Source organism: Chenopodium album, chromosome 17, assembly GCF_948465745.1.
Source record: "Chenopodium album chromosome 17, dcCheAlbu1.1, whole genome shotgun sequence".
Lineage (NCBI taxonomy): Eukaryota > Viridiplantae > Streptophyta > Magnoliopsida > Caryophyllales > Amaranthaceae > Chenopodium > Chenopodium album.
This window is the reverse complement of record NC_137850.1, coordinates 16,416,105-16,427,871: the sequence shown is the minus strand read 5'-3', so window position 1 is coordinate 16,427,871 and position 11,767 is coordinate 16,416,105.

The following is an 11,767-nucleotide window of genomic DNA, read 5'->3' as shown; positions in this document are numbered from 1 at the left end:
GTGCCGGTTCTTTTCGATTTAGTTTATTGTTGAGAGATTAGGAGGTGGTTTTAAGGAAGACGGGATGGTGGTTTAGAGGGCGACGACTGGGATAGTTGAGGATCAGCAGCCCAACGAGATTGGGCGATGGAGGTGGTGATGGGGGAAGAGGGAGGGGCTGGTGTTTTAGTTTTTTTTTTTTTTTTTTTTTTTTTTTTCTTTTTAACTTTTTAGCTTCTTTTTATTTAATTTTAAAAGAAAATTTAACTTTCTTTTCTAGACCTATAGAAATGTGACACATGTAATTAAAAATTAAAAATAAATTTTAACGTAAAAGACTTAAATACAAACCATGTTTAATTAAAAAAAGTAATCAAAATACAAGAAACTAGATGTAAGCCCATGCAATGCACGGTTTTTTAATGCACGGTTTTTTTTTTTTAACAAATTTCACGATAAGTTGATTTTTTTTTATAAAATTTTGATTTAAATTTTATGTTATTTGTAATGCGACCTTATTAAGATATTTTTTTAAAAATTATTTAAATCTGTATACATTATACTAATTAATATTTAATATTCAATTATAATAATAAATATTAATACCACTATACATTTTGTAAAATTTTTGTTTAAATTTAACAACAAAACCAATTGCTGATTATGCTAGTTTATAATTAAGTTGCATACTTAAACTCACCCCTAATCAACTTTTAAAAAAATGTTTCTTTGTGTGAGATTGGCATTAGATGGGTTTATATAGGATTGAAATGATGCTGAATTTAAAATGGTGATAAAGTTTTATCATTAGATAAGATAAATGATAATCTTTTAGACGAATAAATGATAAATGATTATCAGTTTTTATTTTTTTTATATTTTCAAGACAAAAGAAAAAGGATTTATTTTTCAAAGATTTTTATAAATTTGTATCTTATCCAAAATTGATATATTATTTTATTGAACCTTAGTTTCTTTTTTTTATTCGTTAATTTTTATTAAAATCACTTATCAGATTTCATTATTTTCTTTATCAAATCCATTTTTTTTTATATTTATAAATTGAACGTCAATTTCATTTTTTCTGTTTAACATTATTTTTTAATTAAATATATGATGTATATTTTATTACAACCAATTTTCATATCTAATTATCTTTTTTTCAATCTAATTCAAAATTGAACAATTTTTTAATTTTAATTATATTAATCGTGGTTTTCATAATTTTTAATTTAATAGTTTCTTTTAAAAAATAAAAAAATTTACATAGTGACATGAAAATTTTATGTTTGTATATTTCTTATGATCTCTTAGTATCTTACAATTTTTATTCTATTTAAAATTTTCGTTATAAATTTCACGTTAATGTTTAGAAAAAGTAAAGTTTTTTCTTCCATTATAAGTTTTAAATTTTTTGATGAAAATATCATCTCATTCATTTAATATTAGATAAAAACCATTAATATCAAAAGTATATTTAGGTTTTTTTTTTTTTTTTTTTTTTTTTTTTTTTTTTTTTTTTAAGAATATAAATCCTAATATCAAAATATAATTTTTATTTTTTAAAATAATTTAAATCCTAAAATTTTAAGATAATTTTTCTTTACAAAAATGGATAATTATTAGTTTTTTAAATAATTTAAATCCTAATAAATCACTATTCGTTGTTTTTACATACGTGGCAAAATTCTTAAATATCATTCGTCAATTTTTCTTAGGTGGCGAGTGAATTTTTTAATTCTAAAATAAAATACAAATCTAATTTTTAATTGGTTGAAATAATACCTTTACCTATAAGGCGCGTCGAATGCTCTTGAAAAAGGCCTACTTTATTTATATATATTAGATTAGTAAAAGAAAAAGCAATCTTCCCCATTTCAGCATTTCTCCCTTCTTCCAATTTACATAAACCAATTCCCTCAATTTATCTACCAACAAACTCAAGATTACATAATTGTACAAATCAATTGATGTTCAAAGGCAAACAGGGGCGAAGCCAGGAATAAAAATCTAAGGGGGCCAAGACTCGATAAAGTTTAAAAAAAATAAAAAAACAAAAGTGCTTAAGTGGAGAGTCAATCTTGAGACTACTCTCACCATGCAAAACTCAATCTACCAACTAAGCTACCATTAGCAACCTATTGTATTAGCTAAATATTTACTATTTATTAGTTTCTTATGGGGGCCAGACCACAAAATACACATATCACCTATTGGGCCACGGGGGGCCGGGCCTCCACCAGCCCCAACCCCCCCCCCCCCCCCCCCCCCCGCGCGGCTCCGCCCCTGAAGGCAAACATACATCCATTATGGAAAAATGTTTTTTTGTTTTTTTTTTAATTATTTATTTATTTTATTTAGGAAACTACCATCTTTACCATAGATTGAACCTAATTCATCTTTACAGGATTACAGATGATAAAAGCAAATTACGAATATAAAGTCTAGAATAGACCCGGTGCACAATAACTTATTGTGCACCCAAGCATTTAGTATATTATACGAATGTGATTATATTGTACAAAACGTGATTATATCATTAAAAATTGTGATTATATCTAAAAAGTATCAAAGAGTAATTACATCATTCGGAAGATAATTTTATCATCCAAAAGATAATTTTATCATCTCACTAAATGACTTAAAATAAGATTATATAATTCAAAATTTTATTTTTGATAGCCGAATGTAATTCAAAATATGACTCACAAAAAGATGATTATATCATTAAAAAAAAGTGATTATATCATCCATAACGTGACTATATTTTACTTAAAAGTATCAAATTTTAGGTCTACAATAATTTATTGTAGACCGGGTCCATATAAGACTCGCTGAATTACGAATTACTCGAATTGCTAATATAAACTTAGACTGCAAGAAGCCATATGAATAAGATTGGAGATAAGATATAAGAGGGAGAAAAATATAAGCTTTGAAGTAGTACCGGATCTAATGTAGTAACACTTGCTACGAGTAGTATTGTGGTCCTCCTAGCTTCATCAATCAAAACTCAAAACTCTTTCAAGCTTGTATGACTGACTTTTTTTTTATAATTACAACTCTTGTATGATTGTATAGTGTTATTACAAGTAATGCAATTTTATCAGTCTCTAGGTATAACTGATCTGATAGAACATAGAAGAATATATAATCGCAGTGGGGGCGACTTTTGGGTTCGTATCGCGTTTCGAATCCTATCGATCAAGTACATGCGCTTTTAGGTTTCCTTTTGGGTTTCAAGTCTTATGGATCAACTGATCAAGTATGTACTTGCTGTATTATTAGTTAGTTTATTTGTTTGGATGGAATGATGGAAGTATAACTTTTTTTTTATTAGAAGCACGAGTATAAATGTTTAAGGGCCTGTTCACATTTACTGAACTAAGTTAAACTGAAACTTAACTGGTTGGAGCTGAACTGAATTGAATTGAACTGAATAGAAATTAAGCTAAAATGAACAGGCCCTAAGTGTTAGTACCTAGATAAGCAATTGTTTAAAAATTAGTACGAACAAAAACAATTGTTTTATGTGTTTAGTATATTATGAAGCTTAACCGCGTTGTACTCCTTACAAAGTTTTTGTTGCTTTCGTTGTCATGTCTATATAATACGAAATATGAGTATTGCTGAACGCAAACTATTGGGTGCGAGCATCCGCACCAAAGTGTTTTTGCGTCTAAAGACCTGAAGACGACGACGAAGACAACAATGGTGGATGACGACGATGACGATGACGAAACCCTAGATGATGTATGCAGAGGTGGAGGTGTTCGTTGGTGATGGTGGTGCCATTTGGTGGTGGTGGTGCCATTTGGTAGTGCTTTTGGTGGCGGTTTGGGTGCGAATTTGGTGGTGCGACTTTGTGGTGGCGATGTGGGCTGATTTGTTGGTGTTTGTGCAGTTGTTGTTGTTGCAAGTTATTATTGTTGGGTACTTAGGTTGGTGGATTGGTCGGGAAGGTGGCGTGGGTGGTGGTTGGTTGGGTGTGGCGCGAGGTTAGGGTGGTGGGTTAGGGTGAGTGAGGTTAAGGTCAAGGTTGTGGTTTGTGTTGGTTCTTGGGGGGTGGCGTGAGAAACAAAGGGTGGTGGGTGACGTGAGAAACAAAGAGAAAGGGAGAAAGAGGAGAAAGGAAGAGGGAGAAGAGGAGAGAGAGAAATCTTGGCTTATACTTTGTAATTGTATATACTTTGTATATAAGCCAATAAAAGTAACATATTAGCCAATTAATGCCTGATATCAGTTAACATTAGGAGTATATCAACCAACAAGAGGAGTATATAAGCCAACAAGAGGAGTATATTAGCCAACAAAAGATACATATAAGCCAACAAGAGCAGTATATCAGCCAACAAAAGATACATATAAGCTAACAAATGAAGCGTATCAGCCAACAAATGAAGTGTATCAGTCAACAAAAGCAACATGTAAGCCAACAAAATAAACATATCAGCTAACAAAATGAAACATATAAGCCAACAATTAAAATATACATATCAGCTAACAATATAAATGTATCAGCCAACTAAAGAAACATATAAGTTAAATTATGTCTGATATTAGCCAACAAAAGGGAAAAAAAAAACATATCAGCCAACAAAAGGAATATATTAGCCAACCCAAAAATCATATCATCCAACAAATGAAACATATAAGACACATGAAATATATCAGCCAACGAGTAAAATATATCAGCCAAACCTCCCGCACCAAACAGTTCGTGTGTTCGTACGCACGCAATACCTTCTCATTGATAAATGTGTCTAGACACATTTTGGGGTTCTCTACTATGGTAAAATACTATGGATTATTATTATTGTTGTTGATGTTGTTACTATGATAAAATTGGTCTGATTTGAAATGATTACTATGATAAAATGAATTAAATTGGTCTGATTTTAACTGAATTGATATAAAATAAATTGAACCAAAGTAAACATAACTATAATGAATGGATTGGAGCTAAACTTGAATTAAATTGAACTAAACTAAAATTCTGAAAAAATAAGTCTAAAAGAACATGTCCTAAGCCATTTAGTATGGTGTGACTCTAGACTCTGTACAAAGGAAGCCATCCAATTGACCTACCCAATATCCTATGTGTTTCGGGTGAAAACAATGGGACCTTGCTGAAGGTCCGAAGATGTGGTGAAGACTGGGTTTGGCCCAAGTGATGTTGGGCCAAGGGTTTCCTGCACAGCAAACACACGTAAACTAGCCTCGGGGGTGTTGCCGAGGAAGGCCCCTCCGATGCTAAAGTCAGTACAATGTGTAGAGAGAGAAAGCTATGCAAGAGAATTAATTGCTTGAGGCTTTTTGTGAATAATCGTACAAATGCGATATTGATGGCTTTTATACCCTTGCATATATGGGAGAAGTGGGCCTTGGCCTAATTGACTTGCTTTGTGGACTGATCTTGACTTTAGCACATATGGAGAGTTGAACCTTAACCTTGGGCTTTTAATTGGATCATTTAATGACTAGGCCCAATTGGACTAAATTGGATCCAAACAACTTGCCCCCCAGACCCTATTTGGAAGTATGACGGGTCGGGTTTAATTAATCAGAAAAAAGGAGGGAAGTAAATGATTTAATTAATCCAAAAAATTTGAATTTAAACCGCAATTAATGAAATAACGGCGGCTGGATGAATAATTGTGGAAGTTGGACGGATAATGGGTGGTTAATCATGGGAACGTGTGTTTAACGGTTACTTAGTGAGGTATTTAAGGGAAATTAAAGGCGCGGACTCCCAGAATTCCCATTTCTGGAAATATAAACAAGAGAACCGCTTTCTCTCTCCTCACTTCTTCACAAACACGAACTCCGACTTGCGCAAAACCCTTGATTCCGCATCAAAACTTCCTTGAATCCCCGAGAATTAAGCTTAGAAACTGAAATTCGTCACTACCAACTTGTAGATCGGCAAATTCCGCTTCAGATTAAGGTAATTTCCTTTGATTTTAGTTTATTTTTCTTCGAATTCGAACTCTTTCCCTTTTTTCGACTTTTTCTTCGAAACTCGACAATGGTGAGAGGAGTCAGAGGTAGAGCCCGTGCTCCAAGAAGGGCAAGGCAAATTCCCGATCCTAGGAACAGGACTGGGACATGGAACGGACAAAGAGTGGGGCCTGACCCTGCTGAAGGGATCAGGGCGACTCCAATTTCTTCGGCGCCTCTTGAAGGAACGGAGGGGCCGAGCACTTCTGGACAGGACGAAGGTGTCCCTGCTGTGCTTTGGGATGTCCTTCCTGGATTTACTAAGTGGGAGGATGCTGAGGTAACCTCAGCTATGATAAAGAACTGCCCCTACCCATGGTGGGTAGAGCATGCTGATGTATATCGGTTTGCCGAGCAGATTGATCTGCACTACGGCATTATAGAGGCCGATGGGTATTGGTGCCGAATGCCCCTAGCATCTGATATAATCCATCGTCCACCCCCGGGGTATGTGGGGGTGTACACTAGACAGCTTCAGTATGGGCCGAGGTTCCCTTTGGATGAGTTCATCCGAGACATGCTCATCCATTACAAGATCTCCTTATGCCAGCTAACACCAGTCAGCATCCGAAGGGTGATGACTTACTTGTGGGTCTGTAAGTTTTTCAGATATACCCCAAATCTGCACTGCTTCAAGAAAGTCCGTCGGCTGGTGCCGAATACTCAAAGTGGGCATGGACATCATGGTCCTGGGTGGTATCGGATTGAGTCCCGACCCCAGTACCTGACAATGTGGCCGAATGATTCTACAGATAAAGACTGGAGAGGCCAAAGGATCTGGGTTAGGGCACCCACAGATCCAGACCACCCTTATGTCTTCAGCGCCCCCCGATACCTCTCCAACCCTAACCCAGAGATGCTCAGCTTGGGTCCTTTAGAAAACAATGGCCAAGGAGACTTCAATCTCCATCAGGCCAGCATTTTTAGGAAGATGGATAACCCAGGGGGGATCGGCCAATTGAAAACAATTCTAGCAACCTGGCTCCCAGACAACCATTATGTTTTCAAGGAGCATATGCTTGCTGCTGTCGGCCTCAGCCGAAAGTTTAAAGATGGTAAGCTATTTCGGCTGGGGCCGAAGCCTTTTCTTTTTATTTTTTGCTTTCGCATTTATAACTTATCCAGCATTTTGATGTTGCTGAACTGACTTTTGCTCATTTTCTGCGTTCAGAGTTGAACGAGGTCACTGCCAGAATAGACTACGAGCGTCTCGGCGTTGACCAAGGGAGGACCATACTGACTCGGGCCCCTTCATCACTGAGCCGAAGGATAGAGACGTTCATCTGGACTCGGCTCATTTCCAAATTGAAGCTTCTGCCCTCTATCAGCGGCAGAAACCTTGGTGGAAGAAGAGAGATCCCTGGTGCCAGCTGTTGGACGAGGAACTCGAAGCTGCTCGTACAGCCAAAGAGGTTACACGGGCTATCGAAGTTTGTGAAGGAGGAGAAGGCTCCTCCAAAGCAGCTGAAGAAGCAGCAGCAGCAGCTAGGGCCGCTGAGGAAGAAGACGAGGCTTTGCTGAAGACCTCGGTGAGTTCTCAGACTTAGCTTTTCAGCTTCTTTTTTCTTCTCTTTTTTTTTTTTTTACTCGCATTCTTCCTGCCCCCCTGTCTTTTGTAGTCTGAAGAGAGCAAGAGACAAAGAGAAGGGAAAGCCCCTGTTCGTCCCGAAGATCAGATACAAGAAGAGTCTGAAGAATCAGACATGGACGAGCAACCTCTTCTCAAAAGAAGACGAATGATGGCCATCATTGGCCCTCACGATTTCCAGACGAGGCCGAGGCCCGTCGGCATTGAAATAAGAGAACCCGAGGAAGGCGGTGGATCGCCGAGGGTTCCTCAGCCACCACCTCAATCACCACCGAAGACCCCTTCACCACCTCCTGAGATGGAGGTGGATCAGAAAACTCCCGATCCGAAGGGAGGGGTCCAAGAAGAGGTTCAAGAGAGTGTTGCTGAGCACAATGCTGAAGATACTGTGAAGCCCGATGCTGAGGGTTTCACAGCTGATATTGAAAGAGAGGTTGAGGCTTTCGTCCTCACCCCTGAAGAAGCAGATGTCATAATAATTGACTCTGCTAAGAAGGAGGAAGAAGCTCAGGAAGAAGCTGAGCCATCTAAGGCTCAGGAAGCTCCATCATCATCCTTTCCTTCTTTCCAGATGCTGCAGTCTGGAGAAATGGGCTTCTCGGCCCCCCGCATTCCACTTCCAGATCACATCTGGGATCTCAAATGGGGCCAGAACCGAGAAGGTGCTGCAGCCTACTTCGGCAATTTTGCTGGCCTATCCGAAGTAGACAAGGCGAGGATCTGGTCGCTGAAGGCCACTGCTGGGATGGGCGAATCCAGCATATCAGTTCCAAACCCAGCAAGATCTAATCAACTGCTGATGATGCAGGTAAATCTCTTTCCTTGCCTTTATCTTTTTTCAGTTCAGCTCTTCAGTTCAGATTTTTTTTTTTTTTTACTGACTTGTGCCTCTGTTTCCAGTTTGTGCACAATCAGACTCTCACTGTAGAGCTGATAGATTCCCTACAAGATAGGGTTGATGCCGCTGAGTACGAGAAGAAAGTGGCAGAGGAGGAGCTGAAGCTTGCTAAGCTGAAGCAAGCAGCAGCTGAAGAAAGGCAGCAGAAGGGTGAAGAATACGAGAAGAAAGCTGCTGAGGCTCTTCAAACCTTCTGCGCTGCCATGGAAAAGGAAGTTTTTCCCCCACTGATAAAAGGGGAGAAATTCCTTCAGGAGCATATGGGAGTGGACATCTCCAAATTCAAAGCTGCCATTGAGAGCAGAATCAGAGAGGGAGCTGCTGCACCAGCCGAAGTGCAACAAAAGTTGGAAGCTCTTGAAGCCAGTAGAATGGCTGCTGAAGAGATGCTCCAAGCTCAAAATGTCCAACTCTCGGAAGCTGCTACTGCTGCTGGAGCTAAGAGAGTTAAGCTCCAAGAGGTTGAGGATCAGCTGAGGGCCAAGAAAGATGAACTGACCCAGACTCAGACTAAAGCTTCCCAGGTTCAGCAAGAGCTGAACGAGCAGAAGGGTTCCTCCTCCAAGCTCGCTGATGAGATGAAGAAATCCAAGGAAGACTTGGAGGAGACAAAGAAGAAGTTGGATGATGCTGAGGCTCTACTCAAGGTCCGTTTCTACACCCAAGAAGTGTACGACATGGGTTTTAGAAACGGGTTCAGAGTATGCCGAAGAGTCTGCCTACACGCTGAGCCGAAGCTGGACTGGTCCAAATGTGCTGAATGGATCCAGGATCCCGAAGACCCTCACATGAAGTATCCAACTCCAATCAAAGCTGAAATCCTTGAGGCTAAAGAAGCCGAAGAAGAAGCTGAAAGAAAGGAGATGGAGGCTGAACAAAGGGAAAGGGAGGCTCAGCAGAATGCAAAGCCTGCCTCTTCAGCTGCTGGGACTGAGGCCACCATGGGACCCAGTAATGCTGATCAGTCTGATCCTCGGGCTGAAGCATAGGAACTTGGGCAGTCGTCTTCAGAAGTTTGCGATTCATCGTGCGCTCAACTTTAGACTTGCCGCTTCTGAATTTTTTGCCTTGTTTTTTGCTTCAGCTTGCCTTGATGTACAAACTGCTTTATTTGTCTTTGAATGTTCCTCGGCAGCTGTAACTTTTTGCTTGTGGGCGGCTGTCGATGCTTTATTATGTCCTTTGAACTCTTGAACTTGTAGCTCGTTTTCCGAGCATTAATCTCATTTATCTGATGCGTTTTCTTCAATTACCTTGCCTTATTTTGAATGCTTTAGTGTTTCTGAACTTGACGAATTTTTGCAAAGATTTGCTAAGTACAAAGCTCTCAGCTTGAAGAATTCTGCTGAAGATAAACTTGCACTGACAGTGCCTCTTGCCCCCCCCCCCCAGTAATCTGAAGACTCAAGTCTTTGAATTACTGAGTTGGGTTTCTTTAACTTTCAGACGAAGCTGAATAAAAAAATTTTAACAGTTGCTGTTATCCTTGATTTTCTGTCTATCTTTAAAATTGGATATCTGAAACACATGGCCAATTGAAGGCAATGTTTCAGATAATGGCTTTCTGGGATACAAGGCTCAGTTAAGGCAATATCCCAGACTTGTCCATGGACTCATGTCTTTGGAGAACAAGTCTTACTGAAGTTTGACTTCAGCTGAAAGACCAGAGTTCTTTAAAAAGACGAGTTTCTCGGCAATCTGAAACCCAGTTACCCAAAGGCGAAGGTTTCAGACGAGGCTGAATAAAAACCCTTAAAGAGTAGATAGAATAAAGAAAACTTAAAAGAATAAAAAGTTGCAAATAATTATAGAAATGGTGAAGGGTCTTTCATTAATAATTCAAAATGTACTTACAAAGATTGTTCTGCCCCGAAGGGTTTACACATGATATTTCTTAAGTACATCAGCATTCCAGTGATTTTTCAACTCAGTTCCATCTAATTGACGAAGTCGATATGTCCCTGGCTGAAGCTCATCATAAATTTCGTAGGGTCCCTCCCATGCAGCTGAGAGTTTCCCATGGATTCGGCTTTTCTGAACTGCAGCAGCATTCCGGAGGACAAGGTCTCCAATTTTGAGAGGCCTTGCGTGGACCCTTCGGTTGTAAAATTTGTTGATTCTCTACTTATAAGCACCCATTCTGTCTCGGGCTGAGTCTCTTACTTCATCGAGGAAATCGAGGGATTCCTTCATAAGTTGCTCATTCTCAGCCGAGAAGTGGTGCACTCGTAAACTTTCGGAGCCGATTTCCACTGGAAGGACGGCTTCGACACCATACACCAGCTCAAAAGGTGAATAGCCCGTTGCCTCTTTTTCAGTTGTCCGAAGTGACCAGAGGGTTCCCGGAAGTTCCTCTATCCACTTGGACTTTTGATCTTCAACCCTTTTCTTCAAAGCATTGAGGATTTGTTTATTTGCAGCTTCGGCTTGGCCATTACTTTGTGGATGACACACTGCTGAGTATGCCAATTTGATGCCGAACTAATCTGTGTACCGCCTCAGCGGCAAATTATCAAATTGCCTCCCATGATCGAAGACAAAAACCTTCGGAATACCGAAGCGGGTAATAATGTTCTGCCAGATAAATCTCCTGACAGTTTGCTCTGTGATATTCGAAGCTGCTTCAGCCTCAATCCATTTGCTGAAATAGTCGATGCCGACTATTAACCATCTTTTTTGGTAAGGTGCATCTGGAAAGGGTCCCAAAATATCCAGCCCCATTGAGTAAATGGAAGTGTATTAAGGATCGGCTGAAGGTCTCTAGCTGGCTGATGGATGAATGGTGCAAATTTTTGACATTTTTCACATTTTCGGACCAGCTCCTTAGCTTCTGAGATCATGGTGGGCCAGTAATACCCGGCCCTTAATGCCTTGTGGGCTAGGGTCCTTCCCCCAATGTGGTTCCCACAGACGCCGAGGTGAATCTCCCGAAGGTTGTAATCTGCATCTGTTGGACCCACGCACTTCAACAAGGGGGCTGAGAAGGACTTTTTCAGGAGCTCCCCTCTGAAGACGATGAAAGCTAGGATGGGGTCCATCCAGCTGGATTCTGGGTCAGCGCAGCACACTTCAGGTGCTTCGTCAACATTTCTTTCTCGGCGCACCTCCACATATACAGATCTGTTCAGCTAAGTGAGAGTTGAACTGGCATGTTTGGAGAGTGCGTCGGCTTGAGCATTCTGACCCCTCGGGATCAGCTGAACTTCAAAAGTTCTCAGCTTTGCAATGACTGATTTGATCTTGGCAAGATAGGCTATCATGGAGGGCTCTTTGGCCTCGTAGCTGCCACCGATCTGATATGC